This window comes from Xyrauchen texanus, chromosome 10 (genome assembly GCF_025860055.1).
Source record: "Xyrauchen texanus isolate HMW12.3.18 chromosome 10, RBS_HiC_50CHRs, whole genome shotgun sequence".
Lineage (NCBI taxonomy): Eukaryota > Metazoa > Chordata > Actinopteri > Cypriniformes > Catostomidae > Xyrauchen > Xyrauchen texanus.
In genome coordinates this window covers 28,841,317-28,854,545 of record NC_068285.1, presented here as the reverse complement: position 1 = coordinate 28,854,545, position 13,229 = coordinate 28,841,317, and the positions used below count along the sequence as shown (strand labels likewise).

At 36.8% G+C, this 13,229-nt stretch overlaps 1 protein-coding gene across 1 annotated transcript in view; it reads left to right on the top strand.

The window, feature by feature from the left end:
• The window catches only part of LOC127650711 (disks large-associated protein 3-like), a 294,628-nt gene that overhangs the window by 138,063 nt on the left and 143,336 nt on the right, over positions 1–13,229 (top strand). Inside the window, 1 exon segment of the mRNA XM_052136307.1 lies at positions 1,819–1,920. The gene's annotated coding sequence lies outside the window, so the exon portion shown is untranslated.

Genomic DNA, 13,229 nt, shown 5'->3' with positions numbered 1-13,229 from the left:
GGTTCAGTATTTGCTTTGTTCAAAAAAAAAAAATAAATAAAATAAAAAATATATATATATATATATATATATATATATTACTGCCAAATCCAAAGAATAATCTATTTGGTAAACACTTCAACAGGTTTGCCCTTAAATAACAATAATTGTTTTTACCACAGTAACCATAGTTTAACCATGGCATTTGTAGTAAAATCATAGTAACCACAATATAAACATGGTTACTGTCATGGTTACAATATAGAAACTACAGTATTACTGCTATAAAACCATGGTTAATTGTATCAAAACCATGATTTCTGCTCAGAAAACCATGGTGACAGCAGTCATGGTTACTACAATATTACTATATTACTATATATTCATTTTTTTAGGGTCCTTAGCTAAAAAAATCGAATTACTAATACCTGCACTAATACGCCACATGCATCAACATAAAGTTCAAACTCATCTCAACATATTCAATATTTGAAAGCTGCACATCACTATAAAAGGAATAACCTTGCTATTAGAATGTGTACGAGAAGGGAGGTTGTGATAATGCTGCTTGAGTATTTTAATCATACATGAAAATCCCACATGAACACCTCAAGCACTTTAGTTATTGTTTCATGTCTGTTCAAATTAGCACTGAGTGCCTGCTTAAAAATGGAAGGGATTGTGTGCAGTTTCGGCTCACCTACGGCTCTTTCCCTGGGTGATGCTGGCATAAATGATTAATCATGTATCAATGTATTACTATAATGGCATCTTAATGCCATTAATCAAAGCGCATTATTGATGCTTAGATAGATCACAGCCACACAATGAAATAGGAAGAACTTGCATGCGCATTTAAATAAACCCTCACGTGCATTATTGACATACAGTATATTACCAGTATAGAGCACTCGTGTCGAGCGATGTCTGCAAACTGTGCCTGTTTGTAAATATCTTTTGACCATCACTGCTGTAATTGACTGCAAAAAGAAAGTGTTCCTAGAAAGGAGAAATCAGTGTTTCATTTTCCCCACTTGCCATTTTCAACTACACACAACACTTGCAGAACAGTGATGCCATCAAGTTGACCCACATGAAACCTAGGTGGAGCATATTTTACATTTACATTTATGCATTTGGCAGATGCTTTTATCCAAAGCTACTTACAGTGCACTTATTACAGGGACAATTCCCCCAGAGCAACTTGGATTAAGTGTCTTGCTCAAGGACACAATGGTGGTGGCTGTGGGGATCGAACCAGCAACCTTCTGATTACCAGTTATGTGCTTTAGTCCACTACGCCACCACCACTCCAGAGCATATCCATTTACAAATCCATTCAGGTGCATTAGCGGAAGTTGAAACTGTGCCTGTGTCTGTTTGATGCTTTGTTTTCTTGACCAAAACTTGTACTCCAGATGCATCATTAAACGTGAGGTGAACTATACTAACTGTATACTGTGCCAATACTAACTGTACGGTTGTTTTTTTTTACCGACAACCGTTAAACCCTTACAACATACATCGCAATCAGGACTAGTATATACAATTAGAAACTATTCTGTGCAAATTGTGTTAAACAGATTTTTTTAGCCTGTTTGTGCCATTACCTGATTTGCATAATATCAAACCTGTACAAATAAATGACACCATCATTAAGCACAATTAATTCACAATTTGTGCTAAAATAATTAATTCCACAATGTTTCCCCCTGTCCCCCTGTATTTTTTACCCTGCGGTAAAAAAATACAAACAAGCATCAATGTTTTTGTAATGTCATCTGGTTGTATCTTTTTCACTCACTCTTTCTTTCTTTCTCTCTCTCTCTCTCTTTCCAGATTTCTGAGTGTTTGCAGATAGCAGAAGTGTTTTGTGTGTGTCCAGTGAAGAGACCGTTTCCCCTCTGCTATAATGAAGCACCATTTTCACATGAGGAGGCAGTGAGTATTTCATCTCTGACTGTAGCCACATGTGCATGCAAAGCTTTTAATTCCCTTGGTTCACTGTGTCTTTGAAAGCTGTCCCTCTGTGCTGCCATGGAAAGCCATTGTCAATTTCAATCTTCTATCAAGTGCTTAGTCGGGATAACACAAATGTCATTATAATGCCCCCATAAACCCTCACCTAGTTTCCCATTCCTTTCATGCTCTTTGAATATATTCTTTTCCTTCTCAAATATTTCATGTGCATATGTTTTCTCAATATTTTGTATCATATTGTTCAATATTGATATTTATCACAATACATTACATACCATTAATGGGGGAGGAAATGGATTCCACATGTTTGTTAGACCTCAAGAATGAATAAAATATAACTTAGACCTCCACATGGTAAGCTACCTTTTCATTTGAATTCATAGATGGATTTAATCAAGATACGTGATCTCTTTCATCTTCAGCGGCTGTTTGACAGGCTTTCCTGTGATGCTGCACAGGCTCATTAGGTGGCCGTAATGCACAATAAGCTAGATTGCCATCCGCCAATAAACATCACATGAAGAAGAAACATTTTTCATCAGAAAATGGTTCCAGTTCTGAGTTCCAGGCTGAGAAAAAAATTTATTAGTAACATTGCTAACATTGTTCTACATTACAGAGAAATACTAAACTGTAATAGTGAGCCTTTAAAATATAAATTTTACAAGTGCATGCACAAATCGAGCTTCAGCGTTCAGCGAAAAGCGGTAATGATTTTAAATGTGTCTGAAAAAACAGCAAGAGACTCTCTGAAAAAATTTTTCATTTACAGAGAGAAATGCACAATCGGGTTGTGCCGGCAGATGATGATCTCGGGGATCAACGATGGTCATAGTGAATGCCAATAGCTGATGCCTATGATTATGTCAAGACAACATTTGGCTTGTTTTCCCATTAATGCATTAAATAATTATTACCATTATTATTATTAGGCTATTATTATTATCATCAAATTAATATTAATACAAAAATAATGTATTTATCTGTAGACACATAGACACATGCTTGAAGAAACACACTTTGTAATATTATTATAATAATATTACACATGACAGAAAAGCCGTCTATGCACATGTCTGACACGCTGTTTGTATGGAGGCATGCAGTATCGTGGAACATGTGCATGTAAAAGGTTCTAACTCTTCTTTGTTTCCGTCTTCTGAATTTTTTTTTGCAACTCACTCTTATGAGTGCTGCACATGATTTCATCTCAGGAGGTGTTTTAAGTTCAGTTCACTTTATTTCCATAGAGCAGTTCATTGTGAATGCAACTCTGCAGCCTACTTGCCTGATTGTAAATGAAAAGGTGGTTACTAATATATATATATATATATATATATATATATATATAATTTGTTTGATCACTTCGTTATTTTATTTACTTTTTCATTTCGTTTGGAGTGCAATTTGAATTTATAAATGTATTTGATTTGTTTTTAGCATTTTAAATTAATGAATTAAATTTTCATTGCAAAATCACTAAATCAAGAATATTCACAGATTCCTCAGTGTTTTGGATCATGAAAATACGTTTAACTAAACAGTACATAAATTAACAACAATGGTGTTGATGTCGGAGCTGTTGTTGTGTTCATTTGATAGCTGTATTGCATTGTCAGTGCTTTCTTGTTTGCTACACATATCATTTTAGAACGCTAGCTAGCTAGTGGCTGCTGAGCCTCATTTCCGGTTTCCATGACAGCAGGTCAAGGTAGCCGATAGCCAGCTAATTCATCCTAACAGTCTGATTTCATGACTGACTCAGCTAGTTGTGTGTATAACTTTGCAGAACTGCTTGCATTTTTAGCCACACACACCTGAACTGATTGTCTAGAAGTAGAACACAAGCTTAATATCAAATCTTATCATGGACAAACCCTCTGTAGGGGTCATAGTTTAATATATTAAAGGGAGACTCCACCCATATGACTTTCTTGCCTCCATAGGACACAAAAGGTGATAAGCAGTTTGTTAGCCTCAGTCACCGTTCACTTTCATTGTATCTTTTTTCGTACAATATAATTTAATTGTGATGATAAAGGCTGAGATTCTGCCGAACGTCACATAAGAATTAATATAATCTTTTGTAGCCTGATGCTGTGTAGCACAAGATACTGAAGCATTATGGGATGATTGGGGTGTGGTTTTGTGGTTGTCCATCAGGAAACAGTGTGTTGATGTAGGATTGTGCATTATTCAGCTCTGGACTGTCAATTATTTATGGAGCTGACATAATGCCACAAGAGACTGGTGCTTATGTTTGCTGAGAGTGGTCTTTGACTAAACCTCATACTGAGTGGTTTCACTCCTGCAGTGTACCTTTGGGCCCCAAGAATCATTATCACTTTTCCCACAAGCTACGGCCCTGCTTCGGGTGTGCGCATTGCGGATCGCTCTGCGCACAGTATGTGTGACGGTTTAACCGTGTGCTGCCTAGTTTTTCTTGACTCCTGCTTTCCTCGGCTGTGTGCTTCGTCTGCGCATGCACTGGCCATTGACTGTACTAAAAGAGTGTCACAAAGCAGTTGTACATCCTTTTCGTTTGCGGTCAGAAAGTATACAAGTATACTCAGAAAGGCAACGCGGTCGGCCGGGCATGAGCCAATCCAGAACCCGCAAAAACTAAGTATACCTGGGCCTTTAGATGTTCGAGCTTGAGATCGGTCTCCTTTCAAGTTGATATTCGATACACTGAGGAAGATATATGAAGTTCTCTGGCTTGTTTATTTATCTGTTTCTTTTTTTATTTACGATCAGACATTTCTATCCTTTTATAGCCGCTTGTAACCGGCAAAGTTTAAACTCTTGTTTTAGTGCAGTGGTTGTTTGACTGGTGAGTAGTGGCACTTCACTGCTGTCTGACATATTGACATCCAGACACGTGATACTAAAAGTAGGTTTCTAGAAGCTAGGAAAATACTGTAGGATATGAGACAGGCTGTAAATGTCATCTGCTCCGATAAGTGAGAAAATACACTGCAAAATGAATTTCTTAATCAGTATCTTTATCTTGTTTTCCAGTAAAAAATAAATAAATAAATATCCTTACAAGATAAATTTGCCTAAGAAACAAAATTACATGTGATATTTTATAAATCTGATTTTATTTTAAGGCTTGTTTTCAGATAATGTTTGTAGAATATACTGTACATGTATTATTATAGCTGATTTAACTTGTTTTACACAGAAACCTATCTTTTACCATTTTTATTTCCAGGGAAATTGATGGTTTTACTGATGCTTAGATATGTTTTATGTAATTATCATTGCAATCAGGGTCAGGCTTAAGTAGGAGAGGTAAAACATTTCCTTCTGCAAGATTTGCACTACTTCAAATGTCACCATAATACAGCACACCTTCTTTCAGATGTACAGGGCAATTGCAGAGTCATCTGATAAGACCTGTTCAGACAGCTGACCACCAAACCAATATTATGGTCGACCACCGAATATGTTTGGCCGGATCTGTCGTCAAACTGTCTACTGTGCTAGGCCATGATAGTCAAGAGTAAAGTCCACATCACAGATTGATTATTATTCATTTCAGGGTCATTACCATTATATACTGTACATTGAGGGGGACAAGTTCCCTCCAATAATCAGATATGGTCAGATTGTCCCCCCCAAATAATTTACATCCTTGTTGCTGTTCTGATGCAGTCCATTATGTGCTGCTGTATAATTGTCATTAAGTTACATTTACATGTACATTTATGCATTTGGCAGACGCTTTTATCCAAAGCGACTTACAGTGCAGTTATTACAGGAACAATCCCCCCGGAGCAACCTGGAGTTAAGTGCCTTGCTCAAGGACACAATGGTGGTGGCTGTGGGGATCGAACCAACAACCTTCTGATTAACAGTTGTGTGCATTAGCCCACTACGCCACCACCACTCAAGTTGTTGCAGGAATAACATAATGGTTAAAAAACTAACATTTTTTTTGTGAACAGTAGTTAACTTTGCTCGTCAATGACATTTGGCATAGCCAATCAAATCGATGAAGGTGGGACTCAAGATTAAGAAGCTGAGCTGGAACTAATTAAGACTCCAAGACCTCTTGGAGGCTTGATTAGCCTGATAAGGGGCCAGGTGTGTAGAATCACGACCCGGCCCCGCCCTCCACCCTGTCACAGTCATGTATAATTACATGATTTGTATGTCATTCTTAATTTTGAATGTGAAAACATTAACAGAGCCATTTTTAGCATATCAGGTTTAAGACAAAGAGAAAATGTGTAAAGGAATTGATTAAATGTGATTATTTGGCAAACATCTAAAGTAGCTTTTTAGAAAATTCTCTTGACATTGTCTAAGATAATGATCTATACAACACAAAGAGTGTTATCACCCTCAGATTAGAACTCAAAAATGGGGAAACTTGTGAATTGTGGCTTCCATTGAGTTTTTAGGTTGTGGCAAGGACAGTGTCATTTAATTTTAATGCAAATAATTTAAAACCATTTAAGATTTTCTAAATAATTTCTTTGTTTTTAATTAATTCTGACTTTTGTACAGACACAGTGGTAGTCTTGTACTGTGTGAAGTATCTTTTAAAAACAAAAATTATAACATTTTGGGTTTTTATCGCATTTAAAGCCTTTATTTAGAATAGTATTGCATTCAGCGCCTTTACTATTTTAAAGGACCAAAGAGGACCATTATATTTGTGACCTCAACTCACGTAAGCCCCCACCCCCAAAATGGTTTGGTCCCCCCAATGTTCAAGACATGGTTATGGCCTTGATTCATTTATTTTATCTCAAAAGAACATTTCTGCCATTTAGAACACTATCCCAAGCAGATTGTCTTCGGGAATCGAGCCAAGAAATCCTTTTTGTCATTAAAAATGCTCTCTCCTTGGAATGCCTTGGGAAAAATCTTCCAAAAGCAGCAGATCCTCATCCAGTGTTTCATTTTCATTTTTGATTTGCTTTTTCAATTAGTTACATAAAATTTATATCATTTTATAACACCTAGAAGATGATTAGATCTGATTTGAGTGCTTAACTCAACACGCATACGTATGTGCATGATAAGCACACTTTTGTGTTTTTTTTTTATAAATTCCATACTTTTTGATGCCCATTTTTGCAAATGAAACACTTATCTATCAGGCCTCTGGTTGGCATGTGTTATATCTTGAAGGTGATGCTTTAGTGCAGTGAGAAAGTGCAAACCTGAATTTTCAAAAAGGTCTTTTACCAGCAAAGTCGAGATACTCATCGTGTACAAATTCTTCTTTTTGTTCCTGTGCATTTTGGCAAATGAATAATTTATGGACATCCGTCCAATAGTACCTCTTCCACTATACAACCCTAAATACTCTACTAATCCTTAACTTGCTGCAAATATTTACCCTTTTAATAAAAACCTTTGGATGATACCCTATATAATAACATTATTTTGTCTGGTTATGAGGCTGTTTTCCTTGTGAGGATGTCAGGCAAGTACTTGGTTTTCAGTTATTTTCCCCCTCAAGAATAGCACACCTACTCACACACTCTCCAATTTTACTCCAATCAAGTCTTTCTCCATAAGAGCTCTTCATCAGTTTCAGCACTGGCTGTTACACATTGTCTCAGTGGCAGAGTGTCTCTTAGAGACTGTGATTGTTGCAGCTCTCTTGGTCATACAGACAGTGCTGCAAACAAGTTGATGATTCAGGTTTACGTGAGGTTGCTGCTCTCATCTTTCTCTCTTTCATGACTATGATGATGTCAGGCTCAGAGCAGGTACTACAAATACTGTTGGCATTATCCTTTCTACTTTGCTGATTCAAGTGTTAGGGAAACTACTTTAATACTGTAGCTTGTCACGCTACAAGCTACTCATCATTTAAACTAGTAAAACTAGTCAAGGAACCCTTTGGAAAAGTAGTTAGCTACACTACAAGCTATTAACAAAATGTATCTAAGTACATTGAAGCTATTTAAGGGAGCGATATCTTTAAAAATGTATAACTATTCGATTTTAGAATTCATTATTGAATGATGATGTCATTTTATACTTATTGAACTTTTATTTGGATGACAGCAATAAAATTCAACAAATAAATTGAAATGCAACTTTGATGCAAACGTGCCACAAATTCACATGCAAATGAGCTTTGCTGCAAACTTGCAGAAAATTGTACATCGTTGCTAAATGTTTGCTGCTGGTTCACCACTACCGGCAAAGAGCGGCAAACTTCTGGCAAGCATTTGCAGAAAATTACATTTGCATCTAAATATAATGAGTTGCAAATTGTTCGTAAGTTTGTGGCTAGTTTGCCAGAACACTAGATTTTATGTATTGGCTAGATTTTCTATTTTTACATATGAGAGAGAAGATGTTTGAGGTGTGTGCTTGGCTGTAGAGTTGCATGCACAATACAATGTGATATTAAAAACAGCCTTGTGTATTTTCATGCTTCACAGGTATTTGTCGGAAAAGTAGTTTGTTACTGGAAGAGCTACACTATATTTTGAACAGCTGAACTGTCATTCCACTGAAAAATTTTGTTAATTTAGCAGCATTGCTTCTTTTAGTTGTAGCAAAGGCTGATTCAGACCTTCCTTTTATACAGTATATCCTTGTGTATTTCCCATTCTTTGTTGCATTTTGTAATTTGGTACTTCCTGTCCTTTCTCCATTATATAGGCATAGTAACTGACCTCTACTTCATAAGCAATTTACAGTTCTACTGTAATTATTTAGTTTGCTTGCTACTAAGTGTCTCAAACAAAACTTGAATCTTGAAAACTACAGCAAATCCAGTGGTTAGTTCTTCCTTCAAATTTATTATAATATCAACCCGGTACTTTTAAACATGATGTTTCTTGCTTACTGAATCCTAAATCCCGGAAGTTGTGTTATAGTCATGCAATCTGATTTAAGACCATGTGCCTCGTGTCACGCTCGCGTTACGTTGCTTGCCCGGGTCGCGAGCTGTCATCACGTTGTGCTAAGTTTCGGTCACTTCTGGTTTGAGTGTGGCAGAACCCTCGTACAGGCCTTTTGCTTCGCAATGTACGCTTAGGTTTCGTTTAGTGTGAGAATGCGTGGCATCACTTTGTTTGCCGTTGCTACGCATTCTCTCATCTTGTTTGTCTGTTGGCAGGGGCGTATATTGCCTTATTGTCTTGATTGTCTTGCAATGTGCTCTCATGCCATTCAGGTGTTTTGTTGTCTTTTGAGAGTATGTGGCTTTGTTTTATTTCTGTATCGCTGCATGTATATCTGACTTACGTCATACCCTGCCTTCTTTTTTGCCCATTATTAGTTTATTAGTAACACCTGTCCTGTCTTGTTAACCTGTTGATTTCTCTCCCTACTTTAGTCTCCCCGTGTTTGCCTTTCAGTGCCATTTCATCTTGTTTCCAGTCATGTTTCCCAGTCGGTCCTGTGTATTTGTTTGTTTATTCCAGTCAGTCTGTCTAGTTTCCTGTTCTGTTCATCCCTACCCTTTCAGGTCGGTCCTGTTCCCTGCTGCCTTCTGCCCCAGCCCTGGATTACCTTTTTCCATTACATGGTAGTTTATTTTTGTTTTTTTCCCTTTGTGGGAGTTTTGGTTTGTTTTTGCCCTCTTTGTGTTAATAAATGCTTGGGTCTTGAGCCTCATTCTCTGATCCTGACACAACCAAATGCTATGCTCAAAAGGGCAATTGTGATTAGTATCCATTCCTTGTTGCCCCTTCTTAGGATTGAACCTTCTACCTTTGTGTTGCCACCCCAGCTTCTTAACTTTAAATGGTTTGTTTGTTCCCTTGAGCTAAAAAATCAATCGAAACATTTTGCAGTGAGCCTTTATGAAAAGATTCATCCATCCAGGTCACTCTGCACTTCATAATGGTCATCTAACACCAGCGCTCTGTTAACAACAGCTTTATTAGGTATCTTTGTGTTTTTCAAAGATGTTTATCTGCCTCTTTTAGAACTGATATCAGCTACCCCCCCCCCCCCCCATCCATAACAATTAGCAATGAAAGACACATAATGTTTACCCATTGGTAGTCCCAATATTTCATTACAATAGTCAATATTTATTATCATCATAAAACACTAAAAACACTCTGTTTTGTAAATGTCACAAAAAAATGTGTTCCTGAAAAGAAAATGATCAGCAACCAGGCCCTCTCAGGTTGTAAATGCATTTGAAGTTGTGTTTCTTTTCCTTCCGAAAGTTTTTACAATTCAAATTATTGTAACTGTTGGTTTACTGGAGCACTGTGTCTAGCTTCTTGATATTTAAATGTTTCATCAAAAAGCAACATGCTCACAAGTCTCCTAATGTATGAGGAACAACTTAAATTTGATGATCCATCCTTATATGCTGTCGATGTGACACATTAAGACCAACAGCTCTCTCTGAGTGTGTGTGTGTGTGTGTGTCTGTGTGTGTGTGTGTATGTCCTGCTTGTTCATACTTATGTATACATTTTGGTTGGCTGAATTGTCTTTGCAATTTCTGCAGCACAAAGTCTGCATGCTAGAAGATAAAGCTATGAGTAAGACATTAAAGAGTTTTGTACCAAAGTAGTTAAGCTGTCAAAATATGCTCTGTGAATTTCATACTTTTTTTCTTCTCAGCTCACGCAGTCATTGTGCCATTGTGCTTTTATTAGAAAGTCACTATATTTAGATTTCATAAATTATTTAAATAGGAATATTTTCAGAATCTGTTCTCTGTTGCACCGTAGGTGTGTTTTTTGCATGAGAAAAAGAACTAAAAGTTAAAAAAGAAATAAAATTAGGAGTTTGTCAGACATGTACTTTAATGACATATGCAATCTCTTCACTGACCTAAATCCTTCCAAGATGACCAGATATTACATCTGACCTTCATGACATCAGGATGTTATCGGAGCATTCTGACATTGCAGCACTAAGAGAAGAGATATTTTAGAGTTTGAAATCAGAGGTTGACAGTCTACTTTGTTATTTGTTCAAGGTTGAAGGTGTACCCCATTATCTGGGTATAGTTTAATGTTTGTTCATTTGTTTTTATTTTTAAACTTATTGGTCTGTTTACTGCATTTATTTCAGTTGTTGATTGTGGATTCTACCAATCATGCAAATTATGGATAAAGTCAGAAATATGTCCTTTTAGTCTCTCAGCTTGTCCAGTAGATGGTACATAAAGCAAGACTCAAGTTGAAATCTGAATCCAGATGTGAAATCTGTACACTGGTCAGAAACAATATCCTCAAGGAGTCTGTAAAAAAAATTATATTTTGAAGAATAATGTTGTTTCCATTTCAAAAGAAATAATGCATTTTGTGTAACCATGGACATTGTGGGATGGATTGTGGTTCCAACAGTTCAGCAGAAAGTTGATGCAGAGACCTGCGGACTGAACAATCTCTGACATTTTCTTCAGAGAAAATATTCTGTCTGTGTCTATCATAGAGGCAAATGATGTCTGGATGCAATGACAGTGAAACCTAGGCTGCAGTAATATTCAGGGACACAAGTTTCCAACTTTCTTCACAGAAAGTCTAAAAGGTTCTAAAAGAACCCCTCTGCCTCTTAAGATGTAGAAGACCTATAATCCTCCATACGACCTTCTGATCCTCCATGGTTTTACAATCAGGAGTTGAAACAAGATAGGTCTTACAAGTTAATTTCCCTGATAGGAGATTGATGGCAATGTCCCACAGTCTATTCCTGCTTGCAGAGTCTTTGAGCTCCATTTTAGAATACCAAACATGGAAAATAAATAAATAAATTAAAATACATAATTCTACTAGTCTCTTTCAATTTCTTTCCAGGAAATAGGAGTCAACCTAGGTGTTGTCATACCTTGGACAACAGGATAACTAAGACTGTTAATGAGTTTGTGATATAGAAGAACCACTCAGAGGCCAATGAGAGAAGGTGCCTCCATAAAATACTTAAAGGTCTGGTGTTCCAATACATGCAGGAAGTAGTAGGCACAGTAGATTGCCACAGATATTTAATATTGTAATATATTTTTGGTGAATATTTGGTGTTTTTGTTCGAAGGTTAGTTGCTTATTGAAAACAATGGTTTGAGTCACGATGAATTGGTCAGGAAATTTAGAGATGACCCGGTTGACTAATGGATAGACACAGACTCTTTTTTAATTGCCATTGCCTCCCCTCTACAATCACAATGTTTTTTTCCAAGACGTGTGCAGGGTTAATAGGGATGCTGTGAAATGCAGATGTGACAAATAGCCAAGATGGACAACATGATCAAGTGAATGCAATGAACTGGATTAAGAAAGGCAGTTACCAACACATACGACTTTAAAAAGATATAAGGTGGCTAATTATATGGGTTTGGATTCAGGTGTGTGGTAAGGATGGTAACAGTAATTAGAATTCTGGTGAGGATGCCCCCTACTGACTAACTGAGGTGTCCATAATATTCTCTGTGAGTCTCTTGAGCTTCATTGCATTACCTTGAAGAAAAAGTCCATGTGAGGTGTGTCGGATCACCTTGGTTACCAAGCAAAATTACACTGGTGAAAGGAAAGATGCTGAGTTGTTCCTAAAACAACTGACCTCAGGCCATAGGGATAGGTGTGCACTTAAATGTCTCATTGGCCTTTGGTCAAGAGCTGTGTGCAAGATGGTCAGCACATCATGACCTGGTCACAATAAACAGAATAGACAACCTGAATTGAGAATAGAATACTCAAAAAGAGTTTATCTGTAGATATATTTACATGCAACCAAATAATCAATTTATAATCCAACTGATAGCTGAATCAGATTGAAAATCATTCATGGAAATATTTCAAATGTCCCAATTGAGCTTGATCTGGTTTAAATTTCCATCCAATTGAAAGGAGTGATGTAGACCTAAAATAATCAGTTTAAAAGAAAACATATTAGCTATATCCGTTTGCATCCAACTACTTCAAATTCTAAAATTACTTGTGCTCATGCGCAGAGCAGTGGTGTGTATGCATGATCAGTGCATATGTATGACATGAGACTCGTCACATTATTAATATAATATAAACTTTCATCAGCAGGAGCGGCTGTACAGCGTTCTGTGTTCCATTGCATGTGCGCGACTTCGCTCACTTCCTCGATAATTTCTAAAGCATTTCTTCTTTGTCATAGTGACAGTTGATATTACGTGACAGATTAGGAAAGTAAATGTTAGACTATGTTTTACAAGAGGGGATGCAAGGTGAAGTCTGAACATACTCCTCAAAACTTATGTTAAATTTATAACCCACTGTCGGTTAGAGTAGACTTTGAAAAAAATTAAATCTTCAAAAATATTGATTGCCTATTAATAATAATATCTAG